At 34.4% G+C, this 11417-nt stretch overlaps 1 pseudogene; it reads left to right on the forward strand.

Annotated features, from left to right (window-relative positions):
• Positions 1 to 5947: 5947 nt before the first annotated feature.
• LOC149168592 (putative beta-1,4-xylosyltransferase IRX9H) lies at positions 5948 to 8039 on the forward strand (annotated as a pseudogene).
• The last annotated feature ends 3378 nt before the right edge of the window (positions 8040 to 11417 follow it).

Consider the following 11417-nt stretch of genomic DNA (forward strand, 5'->3'; position numbering starts at 1 on the left):
AAAGGAAATTGAACACCCTTGGATGGCTATAAATACAAGTCAAGTGACCCTCATTTGGATATCTTCAATAATTCTTATTTATGTGTTTTGGCTTGCATAGGTATAAGGTATTTCACATAGATTAGTTCGTACATGTCCGAAATTGCAAGGTTTTAAGCTCGCACATGTGATTAGGGTTTTTGGTACTTAGCCGCAAGGATGCTACAGGGTATTTTCGGTCACAACCACAAGCATGCAGGCTCATGAATGTAGTTAGAACTTAGGGTTTGATTTTTACAATTGATTGCAAAGATTGATAGTTAACCTCAAGCTTCTAAATCTAGGTTTTGATTTTAGCATTGTTGGGTTCATCTCTTGGATATTGTTTAGTTTATTTTGTTGAATAGTTTTGTGGTTGAAGATATGGATCATTGTACTCTCTCTTTTCTGAAACATTCAATGAAAATCTAATAAGAATAAAATTTTGAAAGTGTTTACCCCCTTGAGGGGTTTTTCTCCGGTCTCCAACCAATCCCGGTGTCTTTATGTGTGAATGTTTTTCTTCTATTGTTCCTTTATGTTCCATTGCATTGATGATGATATTTTTATTTCTATATAATTTCATATGTTGTTGAATAATGTTGTAAAATTGAATAATGTTATGATGTTGTGGGCTGAATTCGATTTGTAACTGGTGAAATGCAATTATATAAAGCAAAAAAAATGTAGCCATAAGAAAAATTAACATATTATGGAGATATTAAGAGAAAACCATTATTTCGTAAATTGGTAAATATTCGACAAAAAGATATGGATATAGAGCACATTTAACAATTCCAAAAGTTGAGTCTCGGAGTAAAGAATATCTCATAAGATAACTTGTTAGACCTATTTATGGGAACTTTAAAGGAAAGCATCCAACATGTGATATGTCTCCTTGAACCTAAATCTATAGAGCATTCTTTCATCTACAAAGCAAGTTGAAAGTAAAAATATGGCCACTAGAAAATTGGTTACTAATAACTATAGAGAAAATCATGCTCCTTTTCCTAAACAAACAAGGTTGACTCCTCAACAAACAGATGAAAAGAGTGTGTTTCAATTTTGACAACAAGTATAGTAAAGGGCATAAATACAATGAGAAGAAATTATTCTACATATTGTGAAGATGAAAAAGATCAAGAAGTGGAAACTTCACAAGATCTAGAGCTAAAATAGATGACTACAACAATCTCTTGTCATGCACTGGTCAACATCAATACTCCAAAAACCCTCAAGATAGAAGGATATATTAAAAATCAAAAGGTGAAAATATTGACTGATTCAAGTAGTGCCCATAACTTCATCAATTACAAATTGGAAAAACTTCTTAATTACTTTGTATACCTAACACTAGAATTTCAAGTGATGATTGCAAATGGATGTACCATAATATTAAGCTGAATATGGGGGAATATTTATTGGTTAGTCCCATGATTACAATCCAATTGGGTGGTGTTGGTGATGTATTATAGGTCCAATGGTTATAATGACTAGGAAGAATGGCTTTTAATTTCCAATATATTTTCATGATATTGTTCTCAAAAGGAAATGAAATTGAGCTTAGAGGAACGACATTGGTGCAATTTTGATGTAAGAAGGAAGGCCCATTGCCTTTGAAAGTAGAAAAATTAAAAGAAATAACTTACTCAGACCCATCAATGAAAAATAAATGTTGGCCATGCTACATTCATTTAAGAAATGACATCCATACCTAATAGGAAGACACTTCAAAGTAAAAATATATCATAATATTCTAACACACTTCTTAGAGAAAAGACTATCTTCAAAAGAGAAAAAAAAATGGGTCACAAAGATGTTGGGCTATGTCTTTGAAATTATATACAAAAAGGGAAAACAAAATACTATGGAAGATGCACTCTTAAAAGAGGAAGACACAAATGGCTTACTATGTGCTATTTACATTCCACAATCTCACTAGGTGGAAGAAGCAAGGATAGAATGGTGGCAACATGATAAGATATGAAATATCATTCAACAACAATAGGAGGACCCAGATTTTTAGATGTACACACAAATAATGGACAAAAAATTAAGATAAGCATTGAATGCATTAATATTCACAATGATACACATTTATACAAATCTAGTGACCCTTGGTTTCATATTCTAAGTAGTCTCTTGGACTCCCTTTGATTGTTCAACTTCCACACCAACCCTTAGAGGATTAGGTGTCTAACATTACCCCCATTAATCTGAAGGGGTATATACGAGTCCAAGAAGAGAGCTCTAATACAAAAATATAGCAATTCATGACAAAAATAAGTTGAATGTGCTCTGTGAGATGTTGGCATAAGGTGGTGGTTTAAGGATGACCACCAACACTGGAACACTTAATGTGGTTCTCAAAACTCTTCCAAATCTAGCAAGAAGTTGAAATCTTCTTCAAGATAAGTGTTCCTAATTCTTTGAAGAGGGATACCTTCAACTTGGAAAAGGGAGTTCTACAACCTATTGTGGTTTAAGGATGACCACCAACTCTAGAATGCTTAATGCAATTCCTGGAACTCTTCCAAAACTGGAAAGAAGCTGAAGTCTTTTGCTAGAGGAAGTGTCCCCATTTCTTTGAAGAGGGAGAAGATCAACCTGAAAAAGGAGGTGTCGAACATGCATATATGGTTTAAGGCTGACCACCAACCAAATGCATGCTCAGGGGCATCTATGTCTCTGGCTACAACTCTGAATTAGGCAACAGGTTCAAATTGTGGCTCAAGCTCGCTTGATGTGGCTTTGAAGTGTGTATATGACCATCACTTCCCCCCTGTTAGATACAAGGTAAGAATATGGATAAAACTCAACCGCAAGACTATTCAATACTCTAGAACAAGTACTGACATATGAGTGAAATATCTTCTTGGTTGTTGAAGCCTATTGCCAATAAGTGATTCATCCAAGGTGAATCTTTGTTCTTGCAGGAGTCTTGTTTTTGAAAAATCAGTTTGAAGAATGAGTGGTTTGATGACAATGATCACATGGATGAAGACAAAAACAATGATATTTCATATGGCCAACTCGGTCACAATGTTGGAATTTAATAATCTGTTGTGGCAACTATGGAAAAGGACCATAATCTGAAACAAATGAAGGTGAATTGTAATGAAGAAATCCAACACTATGGTACTGGATGGGCTTTGAGTAATATGGAATATGAAATGACACATCCTTGTCATATCCAAGACCAGTTATGTGCTTGTTGTGGAGAAGCTCTTCCCAAGGTCTGATGATGGGCTTGGGAAGTGTATGCTGGAATTCTTCTTCTTTTTGCAAATATTCTGCTTCATTGGGTACGAGATGAACATTATTGATTTCCTACTAATGGGGTTCTGTCTCAATGTTCTGAACAAAAATAGGTTCAAAATGATGACTCCATTGTTGTAATTATTCTTGCTGAAGTTGAGATTCAAGCTCCAAAAAATCTATTTTTTCTTGTGCATTTTGAAAAAATATTTGAATATCATAAAGAGTACCCTTTCTAATTTTTATTATATCATCCATTGTAGAGATTATTAAAGTGTTAAGTAACTCGAATACTTCGTCAACTTTGGCCATTTTCTCCTTGAAAATTTTGTTCCAAGTTCCTATGCTCCAATCTATAGTTGGATTTGATAAAGAAGTAGTAGAAACAATGTGTGGGATGACTACCTCTAAAACCATGGATTGAATTATCCAGTTCCTCTTGTTTATTAACAAATGGAACAATGTATTAACAACTCTATCGAACTCTAGTTTTCGTCTCTAACCAAACAATTTTCAATGCATAATGAACTATATAAGTGTTCTATTATTGTTTTATCAATTCCAAACTTCAATGGGAAGTTGAAAAACTCAGATGCTTCACGACACACAAAAGAGAACCAATGCCAACGCATATGGAGAGCACGAACAACATATAACTCAAGGTTCAACGCAATGTTCAATTTAATTCACTATTCCAAACCTTTATATTCCTTTGACTAGCGTACATAACCATATGACTCACGCACCATTCACATGCACAATACATCACGTTTTCAGTATTCAATATTGTTCCTCAACACTTGGAAGAATTGTTGTTATCATTTACCTAAATTCTCTGCTTGTTTTCCAAGATTTAAAGCCGGTGAAAGTATTGCACCTAATGATATGTGTTATGAATATAATTCATAACAAAATTAAATAAATATAAATAATGTAAATGATAAATAATCAATAATGATTATGTTAAATAATCTTCAAGTTAAGTGAAAAGGCATGTCTAAAAGACATGCCCAATCATGAAGGGAAACCTGCCTAGTATATATGTGGGTCCTCATTGTAACATTCATCATCACTTGTACATATTTATATATAATAAATTATTATTACAAATACCTTTGTGTATTTTTACATTAAATTCAACAAGCTATAAGTTTTGTTGCTTCAGTGGTATCAGAGCCATGCCGCACAATATAACCATGCAAGTCTTTGAATGTTGTTAACTGCATAATATGTCATTACATTTATGTCCTGAATTCATTGAGCAGTTTAGTAAAATTTAAGAAATATTACAGCGATTAGAAAAGCATGTGCAGAAGTTACAACATGTCTAAAAGAAATCCATAATAAGGAAGACGATAGCGATGGTGTAGCAAAACAAGGTGAATCAGGAGAAGAAGATTTTGACTAGAATGATGATAAGGAAAAAAAATATGTAATAGATAATGATCCAGATGAAATGGTGTCGATGAGGATTATATAGGTCAAGATGATGATCCAGATGAAGATGTTGTCCATGAGGACTATGTTCAAGAACAAGAAGATGAATAATATCATAACAATGAAGAATGTTCTAACATGGAAAATTTTGAACATGTTGGATTAGGATCTTCTCAAGATGACATGGATTATAATCAAACATCCAAGAATTATGAATCTAGTAATGGGGTCAATTAATCACTTCCACTTATGAAATCGAACTACTCTCCACATTTACACAAGTTGTTACATCTTGTCGATAATTCATAATATATCTCAGAAAGTTCCATCTGGTGTTCCCACACTAATATTATGTTGCTTCAGTATACAAAAATATTTAGTTGTGGAGAAATCCCTTGAAGAAGACTGTAAGTAATGGAGCTAAATACTATCTATTGCTTCTAGATACTGAAGGAATTGATTCCTATGGTTAAACTGGTACATATAGTACAAAATATTTTCCTTGGAAGTCTTGTTGTCAAGCATGTTCATTCATAGATAGATGGGGGGCATTAATGAAGCTACTCTAGATCAGTTGTCTCTTGTTACAAAAATGACAAAACAAAGTAACCCATACGGGTGGCTCCGAAGGGGTGAACTAAATTCCCCGGAAGTAGAAGAAATCATGGTTATGAAATGTTTGGAAATGATTCCAGACCTGAGCATGAGTAGCATAGGGTGCCTGGAGATTGTGAGGGTGATTAAACATAGCGTTACATGGACCTATTATCATTCTAAAAATATCTCTTGTGGAATATGTTGTTGCGACAGAAGGAAAGCCATGTATTACCTGCGTTATTTATGATATTCAGTGCTCTAAAAAATGTTCGGTATCTTCCACTGTTGGAAACAGTTCATCGCACCCAATACAATGTATTCTCACATTTCATTTATGACAACCACCAAAGAAATATTTGCAGATTACTCACATACATTGGGAAGACATAACCAAATCCACAGTAGAAGAGAAAACATGCCAAAGGTTCCTAGGAAATGTCTGCACATCGTCCCCAAGGAGTTCTTCTACCCCATAAGCTAGGAATTCATGAAATATTTCATCATCACTCTTTCAATAAACATAACATAGAACTAGAAGTTTCTTATCGCTCTCAGGGAAGGAATGCTCAAAATCAATGGTGACAGCCACATTCTGCCACCTGAAAACGAGTAGGTGCTACCCAATCACGATCTCCGAATGACGATCGTAGCATGGTGGCATGAATACAAGTTGAAACCTCTGTTTTCCTTCATCTCAAGGCCCATGGACCCAGAAGCTGCAGTGGATGCCTTATTAGATCGCCAACAAAATCAATTGAAAATACCCATTGGGCCTCAACCTGATTCATCGTGTCTGCTTATCAGTCCATCCATGTATGTTCCCATTTCCTTCATCCATCACTATCTTATTTGCCTCATCTCCCATCTCAACATAACAGGTGGACACTGAACCAAGACTATTGGTCAACAACATGATCACCAACCACTCCACCATAAGACTTGTTGTGTGTACAACATACTGATAATAACATGTCGTCTTCCGTTGTCAAGCGGTGTGACCCTGGTCAAAGGTCAACGAAGGAGTAGATTCTAGTTTGAATGCACTCAGTTAAGTGGATACATAGTGCAACTCATATTTCAAAAGGTCAATCCCGACGTCCGTTCATTAGTGGCTCTATCCATGTGAAATTGTGTATGGTAAAAACATACAGAGTTTGGTGATATATGTGTTGGTAAAACCACGGTCATTCGATATATGTAAGTAGGGTCAAGTGAAATTATGAGTATATGATAAACAAAATTAAATTATTAAAAAAAATATAAAAAAAATCGATCGATAACCCTTGATTCGAGACAGTGTTACCAGCGAATTACACAAAAAAAGGTACAAGTGACGTCGAGTCACATACGCTGAGATGAAAAATGCAAGAATGAAGAAAAATATCAACAATAATATTTGAGGAAAAAGCTTTCAAAGAGGGAGGCAATGTTATGAATATAATTCATAACAAAATAAAATAAATATAAATAATGTAAATGATAAATAATCAAATAATGATTATGTTAAATAGTCTTCAAGTTAAGTGAAAAGGCATGTCTAAAAGACATGCCCAATTGTGAAGGGACATCTGCTTAGTATATATGTGGGTCCTCATTGTAACATTCATCATCACTTGTAAATTTTTATATAGAATAAATTATTATTACAAATACCTTTGCGCATTTTTACATTAAATTCAACAAGTTATAAGTTTTGTTGCTTCAATATGCCTACAAGCAACCCTTCCTCTCTATCGATATTTCTAGAAGATGAATCCAGGTAAAATACCTTGTATCTTGTGGCATCTTTTAGGGCTCTCTAAAGCTTCAACACAAATGACTTTAATGGATGGTAGCAAGCTAGTTTACGCAAACAATTGTAGTGTAGAATTAGGCACAAATTATCATCTCCATTAAGTTATTCCTCTTCAGCTGCACCACAGGCGTCTTCTGTTATCTCTTCAATCAGTGTTCTGCCTATTTCTGTTGTGATGTCATTGGTTCATGCCTTTTTAATTGGAGTTTACCCATCAAAAGCTTTGTGCTCATCAGAGAGATCTAAGACAAAAATGCAGGTTTGGAAGAGACCATTGCTTCATTTTTTGCTTTGTTTTGTTCTTGGATTTCTGATCAGATTCACCCCTTTTAGCATGGATACTTTTTCAAAAAATATTGCCTCTAAACCCCAAGGTTTTGTAGTTGAGCTAAAACAGATACTGGCAAATGCTAAGCAAGATTTCAGTCAAGTTGGAAATAGAGGAAGGACGATTGAAACTATAAAGATGGAGAGAACAAAGAATTTGGGATTAAAGGTTTAGCAGGAGAAAGAAGCTGAAGTATTAGGTGTTCGTGGTGAGAAGATGGATCCCTTGGTTGGATTATCTCCAGTTAAGATCTTAGATTTTGTGCCTCGCAAACTTCTTATTGTTGTGACTCCAACATATAACCGTGCCTTTCAGGCTTTTTACTTGAATCGTTTGGCTCATACTCTAAGGCTTGTTCCACCACCTCTTCTTTGGATTGTTGTTGAGATGCCCGCTCAGACCATGGAAACAACATAATTGTTGAGGAAAATAGGGGTAATGTATAGGCACCTTGTTTGTGAGAAGAATGTCACTGATATTAAAGATCGTGGCATTCATCAACGAAACACTTCTCTTGCCCACATAGAGCAACATCAGCTTGATGACATTGTATATTTCATAGATGATGATAATGTGTACACACTTAGTATGCAAATAATCGTTTGAATTCTTCTGGTGTCATACTCATGATGATTCTATGATAATGCTACCAGAAATATTCGCAACACAGTCCTGCAACGAACCTGGTTTCTCAGAGGCAAGGTAACTGATACTATGAGCAGAGAGGAGACCATGCGTTACAACTCTTTCACATAAAAGAATCTAGAGCTATCAACAAGATGCAAAGATAAAGCTGACATAGACGTTATGTTAGAGCTGACAGGATATTCATATTTTTTTTTGTAAATTTACCAAACACTTGTGACACATTTTGGAAGAAAAGAACAACTTCAATTCTCCCTTGTTCAACCTTCACCGAGTCATGGCCTTGTAGCCACAAAATGTTAGGTTTTTCAAAATTATCTTTGTGAGGAGTTACAAAAAATAGAGTTTTGACATCTCAAAGAAATGGAAACAGAATGCTAGGCTTAATCAGCACAGTTCAGAGACATAGGAGAGCTGAGCAGGTGGTATAGGGGTTACAATGGCTTGCGTCCAAACTCAGATATCACAAAGTCAGGAAGGCAGAGGCATTTTGAGCCAAGTAGTTTTGATACCATATTAGACATACACACAAATAATGGACAACAAATTAAAATAAACATTGAATGCATTACTATTCACAATGATACACATTTATACAAATCTAGCGACCCTTGGTTTCATCTTCAAGGTGGTATTTGGACCCCCTTTGACTGTTCAACTTCCACACCAACCCTTAGAGGATTAGGTGTCCAATGCCAATGCATTAGAAAAAATTACATTGAAAAATGATTTGTTATGGTATCAAGATCACTTATGTTTATGTAATAATTATCAACTCAAACAAAAGGTCCTTTTGGAATTACACACTTCTCTTATAGGAGGAAATTCACGATTTTTGAAGACATACCATAAGATCAAGAAATATTTTTTTAGGAAGGTCTTAAAACAAATGTGCAAAAGTTTGTGGCAGAATGTGTGGTATGCCAACAAAATAAAGGGGATAACGAATGTAATGTTTCCATAATAATGGAATATGCTCATTTTGCAATTAAAAGGAAATAATATAATAATAAGAGATTTGGCATAAAAAGTCCATGAATAAAATGAAATAATATAATATTAAGGGATTTGGCATAAAACTTCCATGAATACTCATAGAAAGTATAAATACACATTAATATTGTGGGATTGTATTGTCTTGTAGCAAGCATGTCTAATGGAGTGATTTCTTCCATAAGAAGTATTTGATGGTGTTGCCCTATCTTAAGGTTTCTTTTCTGTATATTCTTGGAGTTGTTCATGGTTAAATTTTCGTGCTTTTGGGTTTATCTTAGAAGTTTTATAGTGAATTCTCTCTTATACCTTTGAAGTTTTAGTTCATTAAGTGAGGTACAAACCTACCAGATGACCCTTTACTATGAAGGCATATACCCTTTAGATTTTGGAATTACCATATTTATGAGAGTTTAACAATCGACTATTCATACCAATATCAAAGAAGTGTGTGGATGTAGAAGAGTTAGCCAAAAGTGTTGGGGGTAAAAGTGATGGAAATCCCTCTCATTTCAAGATGACTGGAGGATAAAAGGGGAAAATAGACATAGTGAACATCCTCTAGTTATCCCACGTGAACCAAAATAATATCCTTTTAGCCTTAGGCCATCACCCATATTAGAGCATAGATGTTGTCAATGTCAAAAAGGTATGCAAGCCTCCTATGGATAGCTTTTACTTTTGGATCTTAGGGGATAGAGGTCAAAACTAAAGGTTTTGTATTGATATTTTGTTTCTTAGGTTATTCCTTGTTAATGAACAATGCCAAGGCACTCTATGAAGGTTTTTACACCTTCCCACTTTAGGCTAGCTAAAATAATTCAAAAATAAGAGGGGGTAACCCTCATCTCAAAAGGATACAAATACCACTAACTAAGATAATTTGTAATTCCTTGGGTTTTGATCCAAATGTTAACAATTTATGATGTATATGATGAGATTCCATAAATTCTACTGTGTAATGATTTTGAACATTAATAATAACATCATCATTGGTTACAAACTGATAAGGACACGAGTATATGGGGCTATGATTCCACGACAAGGGTAGCTAGAGAAGCTAGACCTTTTTGTTTATATTTTGACCATACCTGTTTTGGGAAATGAAAGGAAATGGTGGTTATATGTGTCCCTTGGGTGAGGCCATGTGGCATTTTGCGAGAAAAAATATTTAACCACATATTTTTGGTTGTTTTGGGTTCATTTTATTCATTATTCACTTACATTATAATGTTATTTTCTTTGGGGAAAGAAGAAGAGTTTTATGGAAATAGGTCATTGGTGTTGTTATGTGTTAATAATAGTTTTTTTCCAAATGAGAAATGATTAAGTGATTTATTGAATTGGTATTGTGGTGAATTTGTCCATAGTTTGAGAGTCTTTCGAGCTTCTAGCATTGATATTTTGTAACTAGTATATCCATGGAGGGAATTAGAATAGTGTGAGGAATTACATCACAAAGAAAGGGATTCCATTCCTTGGGTTGTGTAGTGTATAGGGGAAAGAGAGCTAGAATTTGGGGTTTCCTTGTTACTAGTTGAGTATCTTTGGCAACTATAATTGTTGTGTAAATTGTGTGAATAGAGAAATCTTGTGAGCTAAATATCTGTGAGTGGTATAGTTGGCCTAGGCACCCATATTTGTGATGTCATAACCTTAGCTTGAGGTGGCATACTATGGAAAGTGTATGTGCCATTAAAGCAAATGGTTTTTTGGAACATCTGACATTATAGTTAGTGGGTGATTCTTTCATTAAAAAATATGTGTTTTTTGTGGTCCTATGTATTTAATTCCACTATGTAACTTAATGGGTTATATATATTTTATATGATGTGTTTGATTATTTTTAAATGCATTGAATATATCATGTTTCATGTTTATTTGAATGGGCTTGTTTGTATCATGCATACTTTCTTGATCTTCTTTCAATTAAATAAAGGTGTTAGAGATTGATTTTCTCTAAACAATTTCATTCTTTAGGGTACTCGATCATGTGGATATGTGATAGATTGATACTCGAGCCTTGGGTGTGTGACAAATTCACTCTAACATGAATCTCTATAAAACTATGTACATGCATAAACATATTAAAAAAATCTATAAAATACATTTTTATCTTTTTTGTGTAAGCTTGGTAGTTCCTTTTTCTATTAATATTTTAGGCAAATAAGTATATTTTCAATAAAAATGGTAGCTAGCCTCAACCTTCCCGTAGGAAACCAGGTTTGTTGGCCACCTATCTACATCAAATGTTGTCCAAAATTTAAAGAGAGTTTTCATGACCATCAAGGCTACATTGGCAGTTTTATCTGTTATAAGATTCATATTAAAATAGTAAATGCTAGC

Source organism: Pinus tabuliformis, chromosome 4_2 (assembly GCF_031772625.1).
Source record: "Pinus tabuliformis cultivar Carrire ecotype Pingquan chromosome 4_2, CPIR1, whole genome shotgun sequence".
Taxonomy (NCBI): domain Eukaryota; kingdom Viridiplantae; phylum Streptophyta; class Pinopsida; order Pinales; family Pinaceae; genus Pinus; species Pinus tabuliformis.